At 40.3% G+C, this 27,077-nt stretch overlaps 1 pseudogene; it reads right to left on the bottom strand.

Annotated features, from left to right (window-relative positions):
* Positions 1–7,622: 7,622 nt before the first annotated feature.
* The window catches only part of LOC129491569 (large ribosomal subunit protein uL23-like), a 32,080-nt pseudogene continuing 12,625 nt past the window's right edge, over positions 7,623–27,077 (bottom strand).

Raw genomic sequence — 27,077 nt, 5'->3', positions numbered from 1 at the left:
GCTTAGAGTGGGGGAGGTGGGGGTTCATCTTTTCACCTCAGGCCGGCTCATCAGTGGCAGTGGCTGGTCTTGCCACTGACTTCAATCCTCTTGGTTTTCAACTTTTACTTCCTCCTCCTCTTCAGAGACAGGAGACAGAAAGAGAAATGCCTTCTCTCCAAAGGGCCACAGGATGATATGACTCCCAATAATACTGTGAGGAAGGTTGAAATATTACTTATCAAAATTAATAATATCAATTATTAATGATATTAATAATTATCAATATTAATAACTGATTGTATAATTTTAAAAATCAATACCGATAATAATGATAATTAATATTCAAGAGTCATACTGACGATAACAATAAGTTATTAATATTAATAACGCCTGATATTAATAACTGGGACTGATCATATTCATTAGAACATAGTAATATTAGCTCCTAATAATTAATATTAATAACCCAAAAACTTTTCATTAGCAATTATTTCGTAACATTAATATTGGTAATTCATATTAACGTGACTCGTAAATGAGTAACAAGTAATACTATTATGACTCCTAATACCGCAGTGGGTGTACCCCCACCTGTGATAGTGTTCCTAATGTCCAGGGACGGAGAGAGCATGGTATTACTTTCAATATCGCAATAGGTGTACACCCACCTGACGATACTGATCCGAATAGAATCTCCAGGGGGTGGAGGACCCCCATCGCAGGGGGGCGAGGCGCCGCCCACGAGGCGGGGCGTAAGAGCCAGCCCCTCTGCCCCCCGAGCACTTAGGACCCCATCGCAGGGGGGCGAGGCACCCCCCGCGAGGCGGGGCATAAGAGCCAGCCCCTCTGCCCCCAGGGTTCTTAGGACCCCCATCTCAGGGGGGCGAGGCGTAAGAGCCAGCCCCTCTGTCACCCTGGCTCTTAGGACCCGCGGAGAACTCACACCCTGTTTACCATATTGTGAGTAATATCATCTACTCCCCTGGAAATTGTCAACTATTGCACAGACGGGTGTACACCAGCTTTGTACAGAGGACATACACCTGTCTGTATTCGAGTAATATCACCCTCTTCCTCCTTGAAGATTAAGAACAGTATCACAAGGGTGTTCCTACTCCTTAAGATATTGGGTGTCACGTCCTCCTCTCCCAGGTTGCAATTAGAATGCTAACCCTAACCCTAACCCTAACCCAACCCTACCTTAACCCTAACCCTAACCCTTAACCCCAACCCCAACCCTTAACCCTAACCCTAGCCCTAACCCTAACCCCAACCACAACCACAACCTAACCCTAACCCTACCCTAACAGTAACCTTAACCCTACCCCCTAACCCTAACCCTAACCCCTAACCCTAACCCCTAACCCCTAACCCTAACCCCAACCCCAACCCTAACCCCAACCCTAACCCTAACCCTAACCTGGGCCCCGACGACAACTCTAATCCTAACCCTAGGTTCCTTACTAAGTTTGTATGTACTTTGTTAATGTGGATTATTACGATTACTGTGTGAGGACTGCACAGCAGCATGGGGATTGCCAATCTTACATTAATTTTTTTTATTGAGGCAGTGCATTAGCATTACAGGTGATTGTGACATGAGTAATGTGGGTGTCATATTTTGGGTGTCATGTCTGCATTAGCAGTGCTGCATTTGTGTTTCGAAGCTGCAGTGTGGACCTGGCACTGTGGCCCCTTGCCTTCGCTTGGGAGAACTTTGGTGGGCAGGATTCAGAGGGGCTCTTGGTTTCCCATTTTGCACACTGAACCCTTCTAACTGGTCTCTGAACTTGATTACTCAGGGATGCAAACAGGAAGGATTTTACTCACCGTCGATGCTGCCCCGCGTTGTCCCAAAGTGAGGCAGCGCCCCCAACGTCTGTGCTGAGGAGAATGGTGCTCCGCCTTTGCGGTGTCCCCCAGGTCTGTGCTGAGCAGAACGCAGCTCCGCCCTCGCGGTGCCCCTGGCCCGCACGCCCAGGTCTGTGCTGAGAAGAACGCTGCTCCGCCTTCGCAGTACCCCGGAGTCTGTGCAGAGGAGAATGCAGCTCCGCCCTCGCGATGCCCTCTGGGTCTGTGCTGCGGCGAACGCAGCTCCGTCCTCCCAAAGGCACCGCGCCCGCGCGGGCGCAGAGAGGCGCGCCGCGCCCGCGCGGGCGCAGAGAGGCGCGGCGGGCCGTCGCTCCGCGGCGCAGGCGCAGAGAGGCACGGCGGGCCCGCGCCGGGGCAGAGAGGGGCGGCGCGCCGTCGCTCCGCGGCGCAGGTGCAGAGATGCGCGGCGCAGGGCAGAGATGCACAGCGGTGCGTCGCCGCCGGGGCGGGTGCGGCGCAGGCGCAGACATGCACGCTGCCGGGCCGGGGGTTGGGGGGAGCGTTGCAGGCACACAGGTGCACATTCACACGCCGCCGGGCCGGGGGGCGGGGGTGGACGCGGTGCAGGCAGAGAGACGCACGTCGCCGGGGGTGCGGCGCAGAGACGGGTGGAACCTCAGTAATCTCAAAAGCCGGCCACTACAGGACCTGCTTGCTCACGGTGCTGTGCCACTGCGCCTCCTGCTGGCGCCTAGGGCAACTGCAGCGCCCTCTTGCTTACACTGGTAGCCAGCGCCTCCTGCTGTCGCCGGGGCACGCAGGGCCCTCTTGCTCACAGTGTAGTGGCAGCACGCCGCCTGCTGGCAGCTAGGGACGTTGCAGAGCCCTCTTGCTCACAGTGTAGTGGCAGCATGCTTGCCTGCTGGCAGCTGTGGACACTGCTGGACCCTCCTGCTCCAAGTGTAGTGGCGGCTGGCTCCCCTGCTGGCAGCTGGGGACACTGCTGAGCCCTCTTGCTTTTAGTGTAGTGCGGGCAAGCCCTCTTCTGGCACCTGCGGACACTACAAGATCCTCTTGCTCCCAGTGTAGTGGCAGCACGCCCCCTGCTGGCAACCAGGGCACTGCAGGGTCCTCTTGCTCATGTTGTGGTGCCCATGTGCCACCTGCTGGCAGCTAAGGACACTGCAGGGCCCTCTTGCTCACAGTGTAGTCGTCGTATACCCCTGCTGGCAGCTGGGGACACTGCCAGGCCCTCTTGCTGGCAATGCCGTGGCAGCATGCCACCTGCAGGCAGTTGGGAACTATGCAGGGCCCTCTTGCTCCCGGTGTGACAGCTGGGGTCCGCTACTGGCCACCTCCTGCACCACTTAAAGTCAGAGCGCCAGTTATTAAGCCCCATCAGTTCTGTAAATTCAAACTGAAATGGAGCTATTACTGGGGAGAGCTGATGTCCCAGTTCTTGTCTAACTTGGAAGAAAGATTTTCACCAAGAGGCAGTACAAAGATGGCAGATAACTTCATTCAAAAGAAATACAGTGTAAAGAGCTTATTGTAGAAAAATAGGGAGGAGTGGACTGATCTTGCATGAAAACAGCCTAAGAGTCCTGTGCAGGGAGTTTTATTTTAGACTTGTTCACATTCTTGCCTCTGTCTCAAGTCTCTGCCTGTTTTCTTTGTCTGGTTTTCCTGCTACTGCCTTAGGTCCCCGACTTGCCCCACTTAGGCATGTGGGACCTCCTCGTTGTTGGTTGAGGTACATGTGTAGTGATCAATCCAAATCCACTCTGGCACCAGCCTCTTTCCCGCCATCACAGGCCGGCTGACAGCAGTCACGTTTGTACCTACTGCACCTGTCCATCTCTTTTGAATGTCCTTCTCTGCCCTAATCTGTACTTATGGTGCCAGGTTTCTCTTAAGAATGTCCCCTTTGTTGTTCTTATCAGCATGTACCTAGCAATATTCTGACATTTTTATTGCAGAACGAATGATGATTGGGGCATCTTAAGAAGAGTTCTAGGGTGTTTCTTTCTGCATAGGTACCTCTTCTCCCTCCTACCCACAACTGACAAGTGCCCATCCACGCCAGCACTAGAGATGCTACTAACGTGAATTTTTGGTGGTCCCTCCAGGAGAGCCTTCCCAGGCTTTCCCTTTTTCAGGAGCTCCCCCTCCTGTTCATGTCTAGCTATCTATTCTAATGGAGCCCACTATCCTGTGTCCTTCCCAAAAATAGTGAGGGAATGATTAATTGGAAGCCATAAGAAATGACATCCGTGTAGATGAAAACTTTAAAACTTACACAAATAATCACTCAAAATCATCCTTACACTAAAAATCTAAAACTATACCATTTCTAGAAGAAACTATAGAAGAAGAGCTATGTGCCTTTGGGTTTGGTAATGAATTTTAACAACTGACAGAAAAGGTTGATAGACACAGAAGAAATGACAATGTGGATTTCTTAATATTCAAAGTTTATACTCTGGAAGAGACCTTGTTAAGAGAACAAAAAGAAAAGCCACATATTGAAGAAAATATTTGCAAAATACAGATCTCAGAATTTGTATTCAAAATATATAAAAATTGTTAAAACTAAACAATAAGTTAAACAGCCCAATTAAAAATGCACACAGATCTGAACAGACACCTCACCAAAGAAGATCTACAGATGCCAAGTAAACATACAAAAAGATACTCAACATAATAGAGAACTGAAAACCACAATGAGATAGCACAGCTGGTCTATATGTCTTAGAACTGCTAAACTCTTTAAAAAATGACAAATTGCTGGAGAAAAAACAAGAACTCTTTTCATTGCTGGTGGAACACAGTGTGTAAGACCAAAATATGCCACCCCAAAATATAATGGTAGGAAACCAGAATATGCAACCCCAATATATGTCCCTTCGGCTTAAGAATTATTCCAAGCTGATTATTTTGAAAAAAAAAATTCTAACAAAGGAAGTTCTGAAAACAAAGTAGAAGTTAGACTTGTGTAAGGAAAATTTACATCTATCAAGGAAATCCCCATTTAAAAGCTACCTCTCTCAACACCAAGAAGAGAAGGATAACTAAATCACTAAAGAGTCTTATCAATGGAGAACGCATGGACTTAACTCTGTATAACAAACCTTACCCTTGTCTACTGTGCTTTTGCTGGTTAACTCCCCACTACTGCACCTCAAATCTTCTTTCTTTAAGTTAAAGATAGTATTTATGCTTGAATTGAAAGTCACCTGTGGGAGATTTACTCATTTTTCTGTGAGTATCTCCCATGTATCCATAAGGTATACATGTTTTTAAACTTTTCTGTTTTTCTCATTTTAATCTGTCAGTTTTTACAGAGGGTCCCATCTAAGAATTCCAAAAACATAGAAAATTTTTTTCCTCCCCATTACAAGTTGGGCAGTTTTTTCTAATGCTAAACAAGTCTCACCTTACAATCCAAAAATCACATTCCTAAGTATTTTGACAATTATTTTGATGTTATTTCCAAACAAAAGCTACCACGCAATTACTTACAGAAGCCCTATTCATAATGACCAAAGGAAAAAAAAGGAATCAGAAAGTCTTACAATAGATGACTGTGTGGGAATCCACTCAGACATCAAAAGCTGTTATAAAGATTATGTAAATGAAAACATTTGAGATACCGAAGATAAAGGAAGAAATCTTACCAGAACTTACTTTATCCAATTAAAGCTGAGCTCCCAGAAAAATACAACTGCCATTAACCCCATCCAAGGAGTTTCTTGCAAATTCAGCTGCCATGGAGACAGCACACTCTTTCCCATTAGCACTGACAAATGAAAATGAAATCCTAAGCTCCCAACTGACTGAACAGACCCACTCTTGGCTGAGGGGACCCCAGAGTAACTTTCAAAACTGAGTTCTCAGCTTTGCTAGGATGGGATGATGGGGGTCAGTTACGCATCGTTATACCCCCTCCTTTGCTAACCATGATGAGGCTTTCTTCCCTAAGGATTTACCAGAAACCAGCCCTTTCAAAGTCTCCACCACTGATGTCAGCCTCTCCTTTCTTGCCTGATAAGAGACCACCCATGACAGAGAGGTTCTGGCCAGTGTACAGAGGATGCACAGAGCGAGTTTTCATGTCCTCTGCTTCACCTTCTAATGTCAGAGGGCTGAAAATTCCACCCTGGGATCATGCTAACACTGCCATTTTTTGTACATGGGACCCATGAAGAAGCAAGAAACTCAATTGCGCATGCATGCATTTCTCCTTCCATAAATATTCATGACTCCTCCTAGAGGTTACTAAATAAATGTATTTGGCCATTCCACTCAGCATAAATTACTATTTCCTTTACCTCCTCCTTGAAGCATCTGTTTCTGGCTTCTGGCTGGAGGCTATGCTTCCCAGCCTGTCAGAAGGACAATCCTGCAGGCTACAACCCTTTATAGGAAACACATCTCTCACTGGGTGCGGTGGCTCATGCCTGTAATCCCAGCACTTTGGGAGGCCGAGGCGGGTGGATCACCTGAGGTTAGGAGTTTCAGACCAGCCTGGCCAACATGATGAAACTCTGTCTCTACTAAAAATACAAAAAATTAGCCTACGTTGACTAATTTAAAATTGACTAAATTCTCCATTCTCAAACCTCTGCTGACTATGTGTTCCACCAATATGGAATTACTTCTACTTCCTTTCCTGTTTGGATGACTTTACTAAGAATTATTTCGAACTTTAATGGCTCCTTTGGGAAAATTTTTATCTTCAAAACTGCCTCCTTTTAGACCTTTCCTTTCCCAATTGAGTCAACTCCCTATAATCACTGAAACTTTAGGCACCCTGCTCCATGCCTTGGAGGCTCTCAATGTGCTGAAGAATCTGAAAAAGCAAACACCTGGGGCTGAAAAATAAAATAGAAAAAAAATTTATTTCTCAGCCTCCATAAGATTGTATGTCAAAACAAAAAAATCTTAAAAATCTCCAAAAATGATGGTGAGAGAAAAGCTTTAGCCCTCATATGAAGAAGAAAAAAACTCGTTCCATTTTCCAGATACAGAGTTATAATACAAATATAAAATGGGGCAAAGACAAAAACCAAGTCTTCTATACAAACTAGTGAATTTTGTAGTTATTGTAATCACATTAGTCAGGGTTCTCCAGAGAGGCAGAATCAATAGGATATGTGTAGATAGATAGATCAGAGAAGATTCATTAGGGTAATTCGTTCACATAATTATGGAGGCTGAGAAGTTCCACAATAGCCTGTCTCTGACTTGGAGAACCAGGAAAGCTCGTAGCATGGCTCACTCCAGATACAAAGGACTCAGAATCAGGGAAGCCAGTGGTGTAACTCTGATTCTGAGGCCAAAGGTCTGATTCTGAGGCCAAAGACCCTGAAGTTCTGATGTCAAGGGCAGGAGAAGAAAGATGTTTCCATTTCAGAAGGAGATAATTCACCTTTCCTTTTCCTCGTTGTTCTATCTGGGCTCTCAACAAATTGGATGATGCCTGTATTCATCCATTTTTATACAGCTATGAAGAAACACCTGAGTCTGAGCAATCGATAAAGAACAAAGAGGTTTAATGGGCTGACAGTTCCACATGGCTGCAGGGGCCTCACAATCATGGCAGAAGGGGAAGCAAAGCCGTACTTCTTCACATGGCAGCAACAAGGAGAAGTGCTGAGCCAAAGGGGAAAAGCCCCTTATAAAACCAACAGATCATGAGAACTCACTCGCTGTCATGGGAACAGCATGGCAGTAACCACCACCGCGATTCAATCACCTCCCACTGGGTCCCTCCCACGACATGTAGGGATTATAGGAACTGCAATTCAAGATGAGATATGGGTGGAGACACAGCCAAACCATATCAGTGCCCATCCACATTGGGTCATGGTTATCTCAGGGTCTTCCAGAAACACCCTCACAGATATGCCCAGAAATTGTGTTTTACCAGCTATGTGTTTCTCTTAATCCAATTAAGTAGATGTCTAAAATTAACCATCAGAATATTTATGCCCGATTCATGGCTGAAATTTCAGGATGAAAGCTATGAAATCTCTATTTGTGTTTGTATATCTATTAATGTATGTTATGTATATGTGGTATTTTCTTAATTCCAGATAGCATTGCAAAATTCATTTATAAAATCCTCTAAAAGTGCTCTATTCTAACTTGGCTTGGAAAAAAATAAGCATTTATAAATAAATATTCACCAAACCCTAGAAATATAGAAAATGATCAAATGTTTTTTAAGTTAACACAATTTGGATAAAACTTAGTTAAATAAGATTAATATAATATTTTTGGTGTAATAAAACAACTATGTCTTCAAAGTTATCACTATTGAATATAAAACAAACATAAATTCCTATTCTGCTTGAGTTCTAGTCAAATAAGCTAATATTATATTTACTAGAAATGTAAAATCTTAAAGCTTATAGATTTGATTCTAATTAATTTGTCATTCTTATGAAAAACATTATTTTTTTATGGTGAAAAGATACACGTATATTTAGAGTTAGCCAGCTGGACTCAGTTTAGATGACCCCAATTTTGTTGCGACATCCAAAACATCATAATCAGGAGCCAGTCGAACATATGCCTTCTTCTCTTTATCAGGACAAATAAGGGTGGTGACCTTGGCCACATCACTGTCATAGCGCTTCTTCACAGCCTGTTTGATCTGGTGCTTCTAGCTTTAACATCCACAATGAACACAAGCATTTTGTTTTCTTCTATCTTCTTCACGGCTGACTCAGTGGTCAGCGGAAACATGATGATAGCATAGTGGTCAAGCTTGTTTCTCCTGGGGGTGCTCTTCCGAGGGTATCTGGGCTGCCTCTGGAGTCGCAGTGTCTTGGGCTGCCTGAAGGTGAGTGACATGCGGATCTTCTTTTTTGTGTGTGGCTGTGGACACCTTTCAACACTGCCTTCGTGGCCTTTAAAGCCTTCGCTTTGGCTTCAGCTTTAGGAGGGGCAGGAGCTTCCTTCGCTTTCGGTGCCATCTTGTGAAAAGCGAAAAGCATTATTTCAAAAATAATTTGTTTACAGTAAATCTGCCTAATAGTAGTTTCCAAAGTACTTTTGGTAATTTTTAACCTTAAAGTTAAGCTAAGTAAAAGATTTGCCTTAAATATCTAGACATTTATAAATAAGATACAATACTAAAACATTAATTACTGAACATAAATAATTCAAGTTTATATACTTTTGGCTTCCTATTTTTTACAGAGAGACTAAAGATATTTTGGCCCATTAATGAACATCTTTTTTTCTGCCACACTGAGAAATTGTATTATGAGGAAACACATCCCTGTAGATGTTGGGAGATGGTACATTCATACATTTTCTAACCTACTATAGAATGCTAATATATGACAGTTTATAACTGTCTACTTCCTAGTTTTCTCTGGAAAATAAGAGATTACTAAGTATTAAAATTATAATCAGTATATGTAAATAAAACTAATAGAAATAATAGAATAACTAGAAACAACTCTATGCAAAGCATGCAAGAAAAGTAGAGCATGTTTCACAAGTAAAGTAGGTTGTATATTTTATAAGGAAAATGATACATAAGATACAAATAAAAAGAGATACCTAATCTTCCCTGTGTTATATTTGTATGGGTAAAATGTTATGATTTCAGAAATTATATAGGATTCCTGGAAATGTGTCAATGTCTTCCTTATCCATGCTATGTGCCAGTATAGAGTAATGAGTCAGATTTCCAATTATTATTTTAAATTTTGTGCCGGGCACACTGGCTCATGCCTGTAATTCCAGCACTTTGGGGGAGCTGAGGTGGGTGGATCACAAGGTCAGGAGATCCAGACCATCCTGGCTAACCCGGTGAATCCCCGTCTCTATTAAAAATACAAAAATTAGCCAGGCGTGGTGGCAGGCATCTGTAGTCCCAGCCACTTGGGAGGCTGAGGCAGGAGAATGGCATGAACCCAGGAGACGGAGCTTGCAGTGAGCCAAGATCGTGCCATTGCACTCCAGCCTGGGTGACAGAGCAAGACTCTGTCTCTAAATAAATAAATAAATGTTGTATGCCACAGAAAAAATCAAATATCCTTGTCAGTTGTGGTATAATGAACTCTCATCAGATCTTTCATCACAGCCATTTCATGCTCTTTGTCATTTAGATATTATTTCCCCCTGATGCTTTCCTGAAAGCTCCTGCAATCAGCTACAGGTCAGAATGTTCATCTCCAACACAGGACTCCCTCTGAGACTCACGGAAAAGACTATGACAGGTACTCTGGTTATAGGCTTCTGATGATATTGCTTAAATAACTTTAAGACCACACACTTGACTCAGTGAAGATCTCCAGAAGTCTGGTTGAGAAATTGATGGGTTCATGACACTGCTAACCCAAGATCCAACAAGACTGGACTTGATTACATGGCACTGAATGAACTGATGAAAATTGATTATAATTTTATAGCTTTTTAGAGCATTGCTGGTTCTTTAATGTTCTAGTTTCTGGATTTAAGAAACCTCTTTCTGTTAATCTAACTGTAACTTACAGCAATTTAGTAGATTATACTTTTGTAAACAGAAATGAAGCATTTATCTTTTTTCTCTGCCTGATTTTTCCAGAATTTTGAAATCCTTACTGAATACTCTTATTTTCATGATGATATAGTTGTTAGCAAAAGTCCAGTAAGAATCTATTCACCTTATAACAGGACATAATTGGAAATTTTGGTTATAATATCAAGGTGTTTACCGGAATATCATATTTAGGACGTGTACCTAAGATCAGTTATGACCAGAAATTTTAAAGAAGTAAGGTTGACTTTTATGGAGACAATGCTTACAAAGCACTGTGAGAAATGGGAAAGTTCTTCCTCAAAGATTAAAAAGTCACAGCTATCCACTATTTTTATGTGTGTGTGTGTGTGTGTGTGTGTGTGTGTGTGTGTGTGTGTATTCCAAATCACTTGTCCTAGCTTGCTCCAGCAGGTCTGGGCAGAACTAGACAAGCCCCAGCCCGTAATGCATGCCATTCCTTATTTGGAGATGCTTCCTTAACTATCCCTGGGCAACTTCCTTTTCTTTCTTTGTTCTATTCCCCTTACCTAATTAAGAAAGTTTTAAACTAACAGCCAATCAGGTAAAGTGTAAAATGTGAGGTCCTATTTCAGCCAATGGAAACTGGACACAGCACTAGGGTAGACGTATCTGGTTATAAGTAACTCTGTCTCCTTTGTTTGGTGTGCTCTTGTGGCTGGACAGCTATTGAGTAGCACCCTTTATGCAGAAAGTAAAGCTTGCCTCGCTAACAGATCATTTGTTTCCACGTTAATTCTTTTTTTTTTTTTTTTTGGAACACCAAAAACTTCATTCCCAACAGCACTCTGAGAAAAGCCAGCCTGATACCTAGATTACAGGGTTCGCAGCCTTACAGGTTAGTAAAGAAGGTCATTTCCTGGTAGGCCCAGGAATTTAGGGATATTTTGGAGGCCTCAAGAAGAGAGGAATCCACACAAAGCTATAGGACTGCAGCTGAAATCTGATAGTATGTTCTTAGCTTGGCTTTTAGCCTGAATTAGACCTTTAAAAGTCAAATCTGAGATTCTGTATGAAAACTTCCAGCAAAGAAACTTGAAAGCACCTATGTGGTCATCTCCTGTTCTTGCTGCACTTATGTAAATAATCAAGCAAAATCTAACAAAACTAGACTTATTTTTAAAACAAGAATAGTCTTACTTTATGATCAAAAATGATGGTTACTACAGAGAGAAATTTTATGTTTCAATGGAAAACTACAACATAGCCGGGCATGGCAGCACATGCCTATAATTCCAGCACTTTGGGAGGCCAGGAGTTCAAGAACAGCCTGGGCAACATGGTGAAACCCCATCTCTACCAAAAATACAAAACTTAGATGGGCATGATGGCATGTGCCTGTAGTCCCAGCTAATCAGGAGGCTGAGGAGAGAGGATCGCTTACACCCAGGAGGTATAGGTTGCAGTGAGCTGTGATTGCACTTTTGCACTCCAGCCTGGGTGACAGAGCCAGACCCGGTCTCAAAAAACATTTTTTTAAAGGAAAACTATAGCTATTGTGGACTATCAGATTCTAGTCTTGTTTCTTGTTTTTGGGCTATTTTTACCTCTTTATAAACTGGATCCTGCCATCTGATGAATTTTGTCCCACAATGATACTTGTGGAATTAGAAGCCAAGTATTGTCTCTCCTACTAATATATCTATTGTTAGTTAATTTGAAGGTCTCCAGCCCTGGAACAAAGTTAAAAGAGGAAGGTTTTGCTCCCCATAATGCATAACCAAATTGTGGTACATTCATGCAATGGAATACTATTTAGCCATAGAAAGGAACAAGCTATCAACTCACACAGACGTGAGTGAATCTTGCATGCACATTGCTAAGTGGAAGAAGACAGTCTGAGGAGAATACACACAGTGTGACCTCATTTAATGAGACACTGGAGAAGGCAAACTACAAAGATGGGAAGCCACTGGCTCCATGGGGTGGGGGGTTGAAGCATTCCATATGATACTTTAATAGTGGGATATCGGCCGGGCGCGGTGGCTCACGCTTGTAATCCCAGCACTTTGGGAGGCCGAGGCGGGCGGATCACGAGGTCAGGAGATCGAGACCACGGTGAAACCCCGTCTCTACTAAAAAATACAAAAAATTAGCCGGGCGTGGTGGCGGGCGCCTGTAGTCCCAGCTACTTGGAGAGGCTGAGGCAGGAGAATGGCATGAACCCGGGAGGCGGAGCTTGCAGTGAGCCGAGATTGCGCCACTGCACTCCAGCCTAGGTGACAGAGCGAGACTCCGTCTCAAAAAAAAAAAATAATAAGTGGGATATCTGCTACAATGCATTTGTCAAAATACTCAGAATTTCGTGGCCAAATGGGTAAATCAAACTCTATTCAAATTAAATAAAATTACTCAGGATGTGGAGTATCCCAGGACAGAATAAATCATGTGAAAAAGAATTTATGCTACAAATTACTATGGTTTGGATGTAGTTTGTCCCCGCAAAAACTAGTGTTGAAATTTGACCCCCAATGTGGCAGTGTGGGGCTGTGGGGCCTAGTGGACAGTGTTTGGGTCATGGGGACGGATCCCTCATGAATAGATTAATGTCCTCCATGGGGGTGAGTGAGTTCTGCTTTCACAGGAATGGATTAATTCCTGCAGGAGTAGGTAATTAAAGAGAGTCTGGCTTCCTTGGCTTCCCTCTTGCTTTCATTTTTGCTATGTGATCTCTGGTGCACCCCTTGTTCCCCTTCCACTTTCCACCATGAGGTGAAAAAGACTGAGGCCCCACCAGATGCAACTGCCCAATCTCAGACATTCCAGCCACCAGTATTGTGAGCCAAATGAACCTTTTTTACGTATAAATTACCCAGCCTCAGGTATTCTGTTACAGAAGCACAAAATGGACTAAGACACAAATGTAGGTAAATACTCACTGAAGGTGCAGGGAAAAAGGTGTTGACCTAAGTCACTTTGGAAATGAATAGAATCTGTAGGCTGAAGGCAAATGAACTATACTTCATCATTGGATTCCATTTTATAAAGTTCTTTCCAACAGAAGCAATGGTGAACAATTGTAAAACCACAGTGTCTGTATCTGGAATAAAACAATGACTTACATAAGTTGCAGACGGTGGGAACCAGGTTTCTCACTGTTGAAGTGGGAGGTTACAAATTAGCAAGGCGAGAAGGCTAGAATGATTCATGTGATAGTAGATCAGAGGTGGAGACATCAACGTAAACTTATGTTTAGTTTAATATAGATACACACAGTTTTACATACAAAACTTTATAATTAGGTGTGTGTAGGTAGGTTAGACACACACATATACTTCCTAGCATTGCTAATGAGGGACAAGATACAATGTGCTCATTCAGCAGCCAGATGTAAGTTTTCCCACCATTCGGAAAGGAATCAGGCTCTTTGATGAAATGTCTGATACTAGAACTGGGACAGTAAATATAGGAGCCAGGATAATCTTGAAGTATCAGAAAGTAAGTAAGTACTTAAAAAATTAAAATATATCAAAGAAAAATAAGAGCCAATAAAAACAGCTACCGATGGCCAACACTGGAATGAATTGTGCAACATAATGCTGCAGTGTTGAATACTAACTAAAGCTTACAGTAATTATCTAGGTGTCTGTATTTGTATACATAGGTGAATAAGCAAATGGAGTTGCACAGAAATCTCCTTTGCAAAAGAATTCCAAATAGTTGATGTAGACACTCAGCCATCAAGAAGGTGGAGCCAACTCCTCACTCCGTAAGTGTGGGCTCTGCATAGTGACTTGCTCCAAAAGAACACATGCAGTATGGACAAGGAGGAAAAATAACTTCACAGTGGAGAAACCTGACAAATGGTAGCTCTGCCAAATGATCCAAGTGAACATCAAAGGTGACAGTTCACCTTGAGAACATGAAGTAAAAATGGGGGACATTCTACAAAATTCCTGACCAATCCTCCTCAGTACTATCAAGGTCATCATGAGATGGAAAGCCTGACACACTGTCACAGCCAGGAAGAGCCTACGTGATGACTACATGTCATGCGGGATCCTGGATGGGATCCTGGGTCAGAGTAAGACAGAACTAAGGGAATCCAAATGAAATATGAACTTTAGTTAATAATAGTCTATCAGTGTTGGTTCATTAACTGTGACAAATTATGTAAGATATTAATAAGCCATGTGAGACACACCGATAGAAGATGTTAATAAGAGAGGAAACTAGCTTGCGGCTACATGGGAAATCTCTGCTCTTTTTTTGGCAATTTCTATGTAAGTAAAAAAAAGATGTAAAATAAAACTTTATTTAAAACACTGTTTTTTTTGAACACTTCCTTCTTTAATTATTTATACCATGAGTTACTAGTAATTGACACTGTTAACTAGTCCTGTTTTTTTAAATAAGAGCGTTTATGACACAAAAAATTAAACAATGCAGACTGATATATAAATCAAAACAAATGTTCTTCACATGTTTTCTGTTACAGTAGTAACACATATGTGTTACTTTGTAAAAATATGTTCCAATGGCAAATTGATTCATTGTGATGGGATCACTTATTCCAAAGACTTCTCATCTTTATTTTGTTTCCAAATTTTGTTCACAAAATTTATTTTGTTCCCAAATTTATTTTGGTGTATTATGGCTACCTTTTAGCCATAATACAACAGAATCAAATATTGGCCACTGGGAAAAAATATTCAAAGAAAGAAAGAATGTGAACAGAACTTATGGCCATGATGATTCACTGTTTTGCCACAATGCTTTCTAAAACAGAAGAGTGTAAAAGGATATTCAAAGTCAATTTCCTCAGCGAGGCTTTGCAGAAAATGAGGAAACTACAAAAACAAAAATGGCAGGACATTCTATGGGTGATTTTAAATGTTGCTATGTTTTATGGGAAAAAAATACTTTACCTTTTAAAGAATCACAAAGAATTATTGGAAACCCAAACTCTGGAATGTTTGCAAATTATTTGGGCTTCTATGTAATTATGTCTGTATAGGTAGCCACGAAGTTGAAGATTTTTTTAAAATCTGTGCCTTATTTGTGTAATAAAATACACAATGAATAATTAATGCTCATAGGAAAACCTTATGAAGGGAAAACAAATCTTGGGGACCCAAAATCACTAAGCTAAAGGGAAAAGTCAAGCTGGGAACTGCTTAGGGCAAATCTGCCTCCCATTCTATCCAAAGATACCCGTCTGCTCACTGAGATAAATGCATATCTGATTGCCTCATTTGGAGAGGGTAATCAGCAACGCAAAAGAATGAAACCATTTGTCTCTTACCTACCTATGACCTGGAAGCCCCCTCTCTGGCCTTCTCACCTTTCTGGACTGAACCAATGCACATCTTACACATATTGATTGATGTCTCATGTCTCCCTGAAGTGTATAAAACCAAGCTGTGCCCCGACCACCTTGGGCCCATGTTGTCAGGACCTCCTGAGGATGCATCTCAGGCACACATCCTCAAGCTTGGCAAAATAAACTTTCTAAGAAATCTGAGAGCTGTTTCAGATTTTCAGGGTTCACACATGTCAGGTAGGATGTCAATGTTTATAAAACAGACATTATTCTATCTACTATTAGAAATATGCTGCCAATTAACCTTAGACTTTCTCTATAAAATAAAAAATGTTGGTGAGGTACAAATAGTGTATCTAAGCTTAAATAGTGTTGCAAGTTTTAATATACCTACTTTTCAATTTTTCAATACTATTTTTACTAATTTAACACTGTAAGAAAAATGAGTAACGAAAATATGAATAAAAGTGTTTACAGGGGGTGCACATGTTTCCTCCAGCCTCTGCCTATCCCCAGCTTTCATCCCAACTGTCCTGATGGTGGCTCTAAGCATCTCTCCTTTCTCTATACCAAGATCTCTCCCCAGAAACAAACCCAAATCTTACTATATGTTATGGCACGTTATGATGACGAGCAGCGATGAGCAGCCAAAGCCTCAAGGAAGGGATGCTTTTGTAAAACAAGACTTGTGGAATATAATGTGTGAAAGTAAAGCCCATGGCAGAGCTCCCTCCTCAGCACAAGGAGAGGAGACAGGAAGCTTTTGCCTCACCTTCCTCAATAGCCTACAGCCATGTTGTCATTCATGATAGTCATTGGTGCTGTTCTCCAAATATTTTCAGTTCATTTTTTATGAATGCATTCTGACTGCTCCATCCCACCTACTTAAATTTTCCCATGGCCACATGACTTTTTTTTTTTTTGGTCAGTGGAGGTGAGGAGAAATAACATGTGACTTTTTCAGGAGAAATCTCCAAGAAACAGAGTTCTATTCTGCATGCTTTTTCCTCTTTTCTACAGCAATGGGGATCATATTGATGGCCCCTCCTTCTGTCTGGATTCCTGTGTTAGGATGACACAGCACAGAGCTACCTCTCACCTGACCCGTGATGAGATGTAAATAAATGACGAAGAAGATTTTTAAGCCACTGATATTTGGAGGTTGTTTGTCACCACAGTTTAACCTAGCCCCCATTGACTGATGCACAGCTGAAGAATGAGTCTGAACTGGATCTGGACAAGACATGTGAAGTGCACTCCAGGCTGAGTAAAATTCAAGTGTTGTCTCAAAGATAACAGTGAGCATGACATGTTATTGGGGTGGGTGTGGGATAAATAAGGTATATCAGGTGAGAATAATAAGAAATGCAACTTTAAAAGACGGTGCTGATTTGGGCTCTGGAGAGATTCAAATGCCCTGCTTAGCATTTGAGATTGTGATGGATGAACAAACTAATTAAGAGCCCAAAATGAAAGCTTGGGATAAATAGCTGAGGGTGTCTAATATACCAATTTTTCATCCTAGAATGGGCAGAGTCCTTGACCCCATTCTAGGGAGACTTCCAAAAGAAAAAAGACCTGCATTTCTTCAACAATCCACACGGAGAGACTTTCCTGCACTTTTGACCTGTGGCTAACACTCCTCACCTTCCATTCTGTCATCAGTGTTTCAGGGAAACACCTTTAACTCTCTATGATTTACAGGTTATTAAGTGGTCCTTACAGTTCCCTCCAGAGGTGGAAAAGACTAATGATGATGGTGTCTGAGCTCACAGCAGCAAGCAGGCCTGTGTGCTCAGCAGCCACGTGGCTCATCTGCTAGGAGCTTACTAAACACGATGTTCTACAACATTGCTTAACCCAAGGGGAGACGCTCCTGACTCAGTGTTTAATTGCTCACCTACTTCTTTTTCTACCCTCTTGGGCTTCTAAAATGAAAAGGACCCATGGGTGATACAGTGAGTCAAAGGGGTGCCAGCCACATCACAGCAAAATAGATTCCTAAAAAATCCCTGGCCTAAGATGACAGCCTTGGCTGGATAAGTTTGAATGTGCTGATAGTGGACATGGTAGAATGAAGGTGGTTGAAATGTTCATATCAAAGAACTTCCACCCAGATTGCAAGAAAAGAGAGAGGAATGGAGATGGCAGCAGGAGTCCCTATAACAAAAGCAGATGTTTTGAGATCAGTTACATTTCTTCTGACAAAAATTAAAGACAGAAACCAAAGTTTAGCCTGAGGCTACAATTAATTGGGCAATAAGCCAGAGGCACATATGGCATAGACAGATTTAAACATTTCTCCCTTATATTAATACAGATACTAAAATTACAAATACTTTGATTCCAAATAAAACAAATATTTAAAAATTTTAATGAATAAACACTGGGGTCTACAGTAGTATTTGAAGGAGATCTCACAAACAGGTTTGTTTTTGAAGGTTAGAACTGATGGTCTAGAGAATTCACTTCATTCCAGAGAGAGAAAGAGAAGAATTTCTTAGGTTCCTTCAGAAATGCGTCTAGCTTTGCCTCATCTTTGTTTGAACTACGGATACAGCAGAAGAAAACATGAGGATTTCACAGATTTAAGGTGCAAAAAGTCACTGGGTTCTCTAAGAAGTCTGGGATTTTTCTGCTGGAAAAATACGTTTGTTGAGAAAAAATGAGTTGGAGGAGGCTGTTATTGAAGTGAAGCAGAATTGTTTTTACTAATCTGCTTATTACCCACTCTGTAGTGTGGAAGCAAATTATTCATACACAAGGTCCTCTTACTGTTCTTAGATGCAGTGGAAAGAGAACAGATTAGTTTTTCTTCCTCAGAAAACAACCACTAGAAACATCCTACCTAAGATGAGATATTGCCTAATTATTTTAAAAAGACAGTGAAAAATCATGGATGTAAATGTTTGCTGCAAAATAAATACATGCTAGAAACAGAAGCATCTGGTTCACAGCTATATTAGAGCTACCTGTGTTCCCTGTCACTGAGATTAAAAAAGAAATGTCCAATACAATCATTCACAGCGTGGGAGAGGGGAAGTTGAAGGATGGAAAGGCCAGGCATAAAAGGATTTCAGAATTTCAGTCCATAAGGACATGGCTTGGTGCATTGTCTGTTACTGTGAGCAAGGTGAAGTTTGGAGAATGAAAACGTGCAGCAATAAGGGCTCCTTTGTCCATCTCACCTCTCCAGATGCCAAGTTTCACACATGTTGCATTTTAATTGAAAGGTTGATATAATGTTTTTTAAAGAACACTTGCGGTGTTTGAAATGACAAAGGCTGCTGTGACAAAAAAGCAGGGAAAGGGAATTTTTTTTAAAAAAAGCAAACAACACCAACAAAAACCCCACAGAAAAGCAAGCAACAAACAAACAAAAAACAGGAAGAAGTCGAACACCCTGGGCTATGACTACTTCCAGAAAGGGGCTACAAGAGGCAGTTGGAAATTCTATTTGCTTTGCAACTGTGGGTTTTCCGGACTGCTTCCTTTCTAAAGTATATTACTCTGCTTTTGGTTCATGAAGTTATCCATTTCTGTTTGCTGGAACAGCTATTATTTTCTTTATCTATCATCTATCTATCTACCTGCCCATCATCTATCTATCTATTTACTATCTATCTTTTCTACCTTTCGCTATCAAGAGCTTGGGTCAAGCAGGATAGAATTCCAATGTATGTTCACTCTACCATTTAAAACAAGACCTCTCATAGGCATTCTCCATCACATCATAAACCTCAGCTTTCTAAAACAGGGTGTGGCAAACTACCATGCATGGACCATGTCTGACACAGTCTGCGTTTGTAAGTAAAGTTGTAATGGGACACAGCCAATACATGTGTTACATAATGTCTCTGGCTACTTTCATGATATAATGGAAGAGCTGAGTCACAGCTCACTATAACCTCAAACTCCTGGGCTCAAGTGATCCTGCCACCTCAGCCTCCTAAGTAGCTTGAACTACGGGTGTGCACCGCCATTCCAGGCTTGTCTAACATTTTTATGTGTTGCTTCATCCAGTTTGCTAGAGTTTTTGAAGATTTCCATCTTCATTCATGAGGGATAATAGTCTGCCCATTTATTTTCTTGTGATGCTTTTGTCTGATTTGTTATCTGGGTAATACTGGCCCGAAAAATGAATTGATGTTTTCCTGCTTCTCTGCTTTGCAAGTGTTTGTGAAGGATTGGTTATTCGTTAAGTGTTTAATAGAATTCACTAGTGAAGCTATGTGAGCCTGGGCTAGACTGATGAAGAGTTTTCATTAGTCTAATCTATTTACTTGCTGTATGAGTACTCATATATTCTCTTTCTTCTTGGTTTACTTTTACAATTTGTGTATAGCAGGGAATTTGTTTCTAATTTGTAGTATTTCATGCTTCTAGGTTTTCATGGAAGTTGAAATGTAAGAATAAAAATAATGTTGGGAGAAGGAAGTTGTGGACAATCCGTGAATATCCCAAAATCTGTTGTAGGAAGGTTAAGATTTTTTTTTTTTTTTTGCCGTACTTAATACTCATATTTATAGTGTGAGACAAATGTAATGTTGCATATAAATACAACTAGGAAAATATGCCATTTGTCTTAGTATTTAATCAAGATGGAAGTCTGGGCCTACCTCCTCTCTTTCATTAATATGTAGACAGGACACCAACACAGATTTGAATGAAGACAAACAAAATGTTAGCAAATGAAGAATGGTATGAATTGGTTAAAATGTGATGAAATAGAGTGGTGAATATTTACATAGAATCCATGATGTGTTAGGTGCTATTTCAAGCTATTTGCACATACAGTTTTAACACCAATGACATTAAAATGTATAACACAAAGATTCATATAAATAAAAATTACAACATTGAAAATAATATTAGGTGACACTAAAACTGTCATAGAAATACACATTTATATAAAATATAAAGTAACATCAAGTATTAAATAAATTTTAGAAACTTTGATTACTAATCAGATGAACAAGTGATTAGCCTTTTTATCCAGTAAACAAGGCATACATATTATTTTCAAATTCCAGAGACAAATATTTTAAATATTGAAGTTTAAGACCTAAAAATGTATCACTGACTTCATGGAAGTAGATATTCACTAGGTGATATTTTCTAGGCTCTCGGAAATTACATCAGAAAAATGTGAATTAGAATATAACCCATAAATAATATCTGGCCACATACAAAGTAATTGAAGATCAATTTAAATAACTATTGGATTAAGAAATAGAGACTGATGTAAATTTACAGGGTCATGGAGGATCTAAGGAGGAAGCATTGACACTGGAACCCAAGGGCCTGGGATTACAGAACAGATTCTACCAGTGCTAACTTACTGCTCCAGAGAAAACATCAATTCTGTTCATGTTCAGGTACTATTCATCAAGAAAGGGATTACAACTTCAGAAATGTGTTCAAAATGTATCCATACTTTGACGTATTAATGAAGTAATCACATTCTACACACAACTACTCCATATGGAATATTGGGGAGAGGGTGTTCCAAATAAAGAGACTGAGGATTTCTCATGAGAACTCAGTGTCTGCAAGAAAATGTCTAAGTAAAATATTTTACTTATGTGGAAAGTGTGGATGTTTGGGCATCAAAAGTTTCAAAAATCCCTAAAATGTACAATGGAGATGAGGAGAAAATATCAGAATTCCCCAGCACCAGAAATGAGGCAAGAAAAAATTCAGGGGAGTTGTAAATGTGAAAAGCCAATGGCTGGTCCCATGGCAACATTGATAACCTTGTGCCAGGACAACTGGAATAAATACATAAACATGCAGATTGAAAATATTTACAATATGAGATTTCCCTCATGTGAGAACTGAATTATAAAGATTGAAGCATATAAGAAAATAAGCTACCAGAATTTAAGCTACCAGAATAAATTCGATTACACATGAATTTCTGATATTGAAATTGTCACAAATGTTTGAGTTGCTAGTGGAAGACAAAAGATATATAATCTTGGGAGTCCTAGGGCCTTGCCCACTGCCAGTCCCTCTCCACACTACTACAGCTGATGCTTTCTGGAAAGCGCCACCTCCTGGCAGGAGGCCAACCAGCACAAATAGAGCATTAAACCACCAAAGCTAAGGACCCTCACAGAGTCTATTGCACCCTTCACGACCTCCACTGGAACAGGTGCTGGTATCCATGGCTGAGAGACCCACAGATGGTTCACATCACAGGGCTCTATGCAGACAACCCCTAGTACCAGCCCAAAGCCAGGCAGACCTGCTGGGTGGCTAGACCCAGAAGAGACAACAATCAATGCACTTCGGCTCGTGGGAAGCCACGCCCATAGGAAAAGGGGGAGAGTATATGTCAAGGGAACACCCCATGGGACAAAAGATTCTGAACAACAGTCTTCAGCCCTAGACCTTTCCTCTGACAGAGTCTACCAAAATGAGAAGGAACCAGAAAACCAACCCTGGTAACCTGACAAAACAAGACTCTTCAACACCCCCCAAAAAATCACACCAGTTCATCACCAGTGGATCCAAAGAAGAAATCACAGATTTATCTGAAAAAGAATTCAGGTTAGTTATTAAGCTAATCAGGGAGGGGCCAGAGAAAGGCGAAGCCCAATGCAAGAAAATCCAAAAACTGATACAATAAGTGAAGGGAGAAATATTCAAGGAAATCGATAGCTTAAATTAAAAAACCATTAAAAAATCAGGAAACTTTGGATGCACTTTTAGAAATTTGAAATGCTCTGGAAAGTCTCAGCAATAGAATTGAACAAGTAGAAGAAAGAAATTCAGAATTAGATGACAAGGACTTTGATTTAACACAATCCAATAAAGACAAAGAAAAAATAAGAAAATATGAGCAAAGACTCCAAGGAGTCTGGCATTCTGTTAAATGATGAAACCTAAGACGAATTTGTGTACCTGAGGAAGAAGTGAATTCCAAAAGCCAGGAAAACATATTTGGGGGAATAATCAAGGAAAACTTCCGTGGCCTTGTGAAAGACCTAGACATCCAAATACAAGAAGCACAAATAACACCTGGGAAATTCACCGCAAAAAGATCTTAGCCTAGGCACATTGTCATTAGGTTATCCAAAGTTAAGACAAAGGAAAGAATCTTAAGAGCTGTGAGACAGAAACACTAGGCAACCTATAAAGGAAAACCTATCAAACTAACAGCAGATTTTGCAGCAGAAACCTTACAAGCTAGATGGGATTGGGGCCCTTTCTTCAGCCTCTTCAAACAAAACAACTATCAGCCAAGAATTTTGATCACATGGATACAAAATTCTTGGCTGATAATTGTTTTGTTTGAGGAGGCTGAAGAAAGGGACCCAATCCCATCTAGCTTGTAAGGTTTCACACATATGTTTATTGCGGCACTATTCACAATAGCAAAGACTTGGAACCAACCCAAATGTCCAACAACAATAGACTGGATTAAGAAAATGTGGCACATATACACCATGGAATACTATGCAGCCATAAAAAATGATGAGTTCATGTCCTTTGTAGGGACATGGATGAAACTGGAAACCATCATTCACAGCAAACTATCACAAGGACAAAAAACCAAACACCGCATGTTCTCACTCATAGGTGGGAACTGAACAACGAGAACACATGGACACAGGAGAGGGAACATCACACTCCGGAGACTGTTGTGGGGTGGGGTGAGGGGGGGGATAGCATTTGGAGATATATCTAATGCTAAATGATGAGTTAATGGGTGCAGCATACCAACATGGCACATGTATACATATGTAACAAACCTGCACATCGTGCACATGTACCCTAAAACTTAAAGTATAATAATAATAAAATAAAATAAAAAAAGAATTTTGTATCCAGTGAAACTAAGCATCATATATGAAGGAAAGATACAGTCATTTTCAGACAAACAAATGCTAACAGAATTTGCCATTACCAAACCAGCACTGTAAGAACTGCTAAAAGGAGCCCTAAATCATGAAACGAATCCTGGAAACACATCAAAACACAACTTCATTAAAGCATAAATCACACAGGACCTATAAAACAAAAATACAAGTTAAAAAACAAAAACAAAAAACAAAAACAAAGTACAGAGGCAACAAAGAGCATGATGAAAGCAATGGTACCTCACTTTTTAATACTAACATTGGTTGTAAATTGCCTAAATGCTCCACTTACAAGATACAGAACCACAGAATGGATAAGAACTCACCAACTAACTATCTGCTGCCTTCAGGAGACTCATCTAACACATAACGACTTACATAAACTTAAGGAAAGTGGTAGAAAAAGGCATTTCATGCAAATGGACACCAAAAGCAAGCAGCAGTAGCTATTCTCACATAAGACAAAACAAACTTTAAAGCAACAGCATCTAAAAGAGACAAAGAGAGACAGTATATAAGGGTAAAAGGTCTCATCCAACAGAAAAATATAACAATCCTAAACATACATGAACCTAACACTGGAGCTCCCAAATTTATAAAGCAATTACTAGTAGACATAAGAAATGAGATAGACAGCAACACAATAACAGTGGGGGACTTCAATACTCCACTGACAGCACTAGACAGTTCATCAAGACAGAAAGTCAACAAAGAAACAATGGATTTAAACTATACTTTGGAACAAATAGACTTAACAGGTATATACAGAACATTTCATCCAACAACCACAGAACACACATTCTATTCAAGAGCACATGGAATTTTCTCCAAGATAGACCATACGATAGGCCATAAAACTAGTCTCAATAAATTTAAGAAAATTGAAATTGTATCACACACTCTTTCAGATCACAGTGGAATAAAATGAAAATCAACTCCAAAAGGAATCTTCAAAACCATGCAAATACATGGAAATTAAATAACCTGCTCCTGAATGAGCACTGGGTGAAAAACGAAATCAAGATGGAAATGTAAAAAATTTCTTCGAACTGGATGACACAACCTATCAAGACCTCTGGGATACAGCAAAGGCAGTGCTAAGAGGAAAGTTTATAGCCCTAAATACTTATGTCAAAAAGTCTGAAAGAGCACAGACAATTTGAGTTCACATCTCCGGGAACTAGAGAAGCAGGAACAAGCCAAACCCAATCCCAGCAAACAAAGGAAATAACCGAGATCAGAGCAGAACTAAATGAAATTGACACAACAACAACAAAAAAAATACAAAACATAAATAAACCAAAAGGTTGGTTATTTTAGAAGATAAATAAAATTGATAGACCATTAGCAAGATTAACCAAGAAAAGAAGAGAGAAAATCCAAATAACCTCACTAAGAAATGAAACGGGATATTGCAACTGACACCACTGAAATATTAAAGACTATTCAAGGGTACTATGAACACCTTTTGGCACATAAACTAGAAAACCTAGAAGAGTTGGATAAATTCCTGGAAAAATACAACCCTCCTAGTTTAAATCAGGAAGAATTAGATATCCCAAGCAGACCAATAAAGCAAGCAGCAAGATTGAAATGGTAATTTTAAAATTACCAACAAAAAAAGCCGAGGACCAGACAGATTCACAGCAGAATTCTACCAGACATTCAAAGAATGTCTTCTTTCATTCAAAGAAGAAATGATACCTATCCTTTTACACTATTCCACAAGACAGAGAAAGAGGAAACCCTCCCTGATTCATTCTATGAAGCCAGCATCACCCTAATACCAAATCCATGAAAGGACATAACCAAAAAAGACAACTACAGACCAATATCCTTGATGAACGCAGATGCCCAAATCCTTAACAAAATACTATCTAACTGAATCCAACAACATATCAAAAAGATAATCCACATGATCAAGTGGGTTTCGTATCAGTGATACAGGAATTGTTTAACATATGCAAGTCAATAAATGTGATACACCAAATAAACAGAATTAAAAAAAAACTCACATGATCATACCAACAGATGCAGAAAAAGCATTCAACAAAATCTAGCATTGTTTTATGATTAAAGCTCTCAGCAAAATAGGCATACAAAGGACATACCTTAATGTAATAAAAGCCATCTATGACAAACCCACAGTCAACATAATACTGAATGGGGAACAGGTGAAAGCATTCCCTTTGAGAACTGGAACAAGACGAGAAGCCCACTCTCACCACTCCTCTTCAACATACTACTGGAAGTCCTAGCCAGAGCAATCAGACAAAAGAAGGAAATAGTGGAAATCTAAATTGGTAAAGAGGAAGTCAAACTGTCACTGGTTGCTGACGATATGATCTTTTGCCTTCAAAACCCTACAGACTCCTCTAGAAAGCTCCTAGAGCTGATAACAGAATTCAGCAAAGTTTCCAGATACAAGATTAATGTACACAAATCAGTAGCTCTTCTATACATCAACAGCTACCAAGCAGAGAATCACATCAAGAACTCAACCCCTTTTACAATAGCTGCAAAAAACAAAAAAGAAAAAAAAACAAAACTTAGGAATACACCTAGCAAAGGAATAAAAAGACCTCTACAATGAAAATTACAAAACACTGCTGAAAGAAATCATAGTTGGAGCCAAGCATAGTGGCACATGCCTATAATCCCAACTACTCAGGAAGCTGAGGCAGGAGAATCGCTTGAACCTGGGAGGCAGAAGTTGTAGTGAGCCGAGATCACATCATTGCACTCCCACCTCAGCAACAAGAGCGAAACTCCCTCTGAAAAAAAAAAAAAAAAAAAAAGAAAAGAAATCATAGATACACAAACAAAGGGAAACGCATCCCCATGCTCATGGATGGGTAGAACCAATATGGTGAAAATTACCATTCTGTTAAAGGCAATCTACAAATTCAATGAAATCCCCATCTGAACACCAACATCATTCTTCACAGAATTACAAAAACAATTCTAAAATTAATATGGAACTAAAAGAGAGCCATGTAGCCAAACCAAGTCTAAACAAAAAGAACAAACCTGGAGGCATCACACTACTTGATTTCAAACTGTACAATAAGGCCATAGTTACCAAAACAGTATGGTACTGGCTTAAAAATAGGCATATAGACCAGTGGAACAGAAGAAAGAACCCAGAAAACCCAAATACTTACAGCCAACTGATCTTCAACAAAGTAAACAAAAATATAAAGTGGTGAAAGGACACCCTTTTCAACACATGATGTTGGGATAATTGGCGAGCCACATGTAGGGGAATAAAACTGGATTCTCATCTCTCATCTTATACAAAAATCTACTCAAGATGGATTAAGAACTTAAACCTAATTCCTGAACTATAAAAATTATAGAAGATAACACTGGATAAACCCTTCTAAGCATTGGCATAGGCAAGGATTTCATGACCAAGAACCCAAATGCAAATGCAATAAAAACAAAGATAAATAGCTAGGACTTAATTAAACTAAAGAGCTTTTGCATGGCAAAGGGAACAGTCAGCAGAGTAAATAGATAACCGAAAGAGTGGGAGAAAATCTTCATAATCTATACAACTGACAGAGGACTAATATCCAGAATCCACAAC

This window comes from Symphalangus syndactylus, chromosome 4 (genome assembly GCF_028878055.3).
Source record: "Symphalangus syndactylus isolate Jambi chromosome 4, NHGRI_mSymSyn1-v2.1_pri, whole genome shotgun sequence".
Taxonomy (NCBI): Eukaryota; Metazoa; Chordata; class Mammalia; order Primates; family Hylobatidae; genus Symphalangus; species Symphalangus syndactylus.
The sequence above is the reverse complement of the archived record's forward strand: the minus strand, read 5'-3'. Positions and strand labels throughout refer to the sequence as shown.